Source organism: Mercenaria mercenaria, unplaced genomic scaffold (assembly GCF_021730395.1).
Source record: "Mercenaria mercenaria strain notata unplaced genomic scaffold, MADL_Memer_1 contig_961, whole genome shotgun sequence".
NCBI classification, from domain to species: Eukaryota; Metazoa; Mollusca; class Bivalvia; order Venerida; family Veneridae; genus Mercenaria; species Mercenaria mercenaria.
Window position 1 is genome coordinate 28,082 of NW_026463881.1, and position 2,804 is coordinate 30,885.

Below are 2,804 nucleotides of genomic sequence, written 5' to 3' on the forward strand. Positions count from 1 at the left end.
ATGGAAAATATATCTGAAATTATTTGACACTGTGCCAGCGTTTTCTGACAAGATTTTTCTTAAAGGTATCCAATACATGCGTTCAGGAAATACTGTATACATATATGAAAAAGTTACTACAGCCTCTGGTGGCCTTATTTTGGGCAAACTGGAATTGTTTGAACAAACTTGGTATAGGGCCGTGGCAGAAACATTTCTGTGGTATTGTTTAAAGTAGAAATCAAAGGGACAAACATTATGACCATGCTTTATGTCCATAAAGGCAGATCATTAAGTTTCTTTTTTCAATGATCTGACTTAGTGACCTAGTTTTTCACACAAGTGACCAAGTTATAAATTTGTACTAGACTTAAACAGTCAAACATTCTGACCAAGTATTATGAAGATCAAGTAGAAAGTGTTTAACAAAGTTTTCTTTCTATGATTTAACCTAGTGACCTAGTTATTGATCTCATGCACCTCACTTTTCAACCAGGCACAGTTTTATGATGACCAAATTGTGGCTTATAGAGAGTTAACAAGGTTTTATGTATACATTACAAGAAATAAACTTTGAATCTTGAAATCTATGACTTGACCTGGTGGCCTAGCTTAAGACCTTGGATGACCCAATTTTGAACCTGGCCTGAACTTTATACAGACAAGCATTCTAGAAAAAAGTTTTACGAAGATCAAGTAGAAAATGTGTTAGTTAAGTTTTTCTATGATTTGAGACCAAGTTGCAGACAACAAGTAATCAAAAAGAAATTGTGGCCTCTGGAGTGCTATTTAGAGGGTTTTTCTATGATCTGACCTACTGGCCTAGTTTAAGAACACAGGTAACCCAAATTCAAACTTGACCTAGATTTCACAGAGACAACTCTCTGACAATTTTGTATGAAGATCAAATGGAAAGTGGCTTTTAGAGTCTTAGTGATTATGATTTGACCTAGTGACCTAGTTTTTGACCTCAAGTAAACAAGTGTTTGAGGATGACGACAAACATTTTGAAAAAGTACTGTGAAGATCAAATAGATCACAAAGTCTTTTTAAGATTGGGTCAAAACTGTGAAATCTAAAGTATTAACAGTCAAATTGTAGATGATGCATGATACACACTGATGACGCATGATGACAGACCAGGAACGCAGGATGTTCGCAGTAGCTTTCCTTGAGTACTTTGTGCTCATGTGAGCTAAAAATCAGCATTTTGTATCATACTTTAAAACTAGAGAGGGACTCTTATTTTGGTAAAACAAGGGTACAGAATAGACCTGTTTACACTATTTATACTGTAATTAGTAAGATTAATATCCTGACATAGTCTATAACTCACAAGATAATAAACAGGTCAACAATAACATTTTTGCAAACAAAAAAAGCATGTTTTTCTTACACTTCTTCTATCATTGGTATGATACAAAAAAGCTTTAAAGGTCATCCATGAGATTTTACTGACAGATAAAATGACAGAAGCTCTTCATCCATTTTTAGCAGTAATTTTGTACTAGAGCATCAAGAAATGGAGAAACACTTTATTAAAGATACCTGAAAACTGTACAACTAAATTACCAATTACAGGAAAACCCCATATTAAGACCACCCCTAAATAAAGACCACCTCACTAAAAAGACCATTCTTCCAAATGGACTTTTTCTTCCATACTTCAATCGTCACAAACCACTTTGAAAAGACCATCCTGCTATTCATTAATAATCTGTTTTTCAGTCCCAAATAACCCCTTACCTCAATTACCCTAATAAGACCACTTATCACAAAAATAAACTTTAACCTTAACAAGACCTGTCAGTAGGCTAAAAACCAGAATATTATTATTATTATATACCACATTTATATAGCACTCTTTTCATATAAAAATACGTTCAAAAGTGCTTTACATAAAAACATTTATATAATGTTCAATAAAAAATGGGAATTGAACTATTATAGAAGAAATTAAAATTACATTACGGTAATAAGATACCAAGCATTTTAAATTGGAAGGTAGGCAGATCAAAACATGAAACAAAAATACAATATCATAAAACATTAACTGACCTATCAAAGACACTGGTCAGAGCAGAATAGAACAGAAGATATCTTACATTTTGAACAGACAGAATTAAACGGTATGATGTCTGCGAAATGCATCACAGCATGCAAACCGTCCCGGATGATTGGGTCAATCCCTACCTAAACGGTCCGGAGAACATCCATGATACATCCCACAGAAAAAAACACCGCCAACATTATTCTGTCACACTGGAGTTCTTAATTAAAGTAATTAATTGGCCGGCAAAGTACCTACATTATAGATCAGGTAATCAGTGAGATGTTAGTTGCCAAAGAATTGTATGAAATAATGCGTCTTTAGCGCTTTTTTGAAACTTTGCACGGTCTTGCACTCTCTTATGCCAGATGGGAGGGCATTCCATAACCTCGCAGCAGCTGTCTGAAAGCTCCTGTCACCAAATCGTATTGTTCGACATTTGGGCACCACTAGTTTTAATACATTATTCTGCGATCTCAGATTTCTGGATGGTGTATATATTTCTAGCATGTACAATATTCTAATTAAAACATCCCTATTTCCTAGAAACCTTATTATGGAGCATAGCCAAAAGTCCAAAGTCCATGTGAAAACAATACTTCCTGTTTGTGTTCAATCAAGCAAATAAACCCTGAACTGAGACTGAAATTAAGACCATATTTGATGCTGCCTTTCAAGAGAAATGCTTTAATCATGCTGGACATGACTGATTAAATTGTGTCTTTCAGCCATTATCTTTTTATATTAAAGTACCCCTTTTAATGGTACAGTCCAA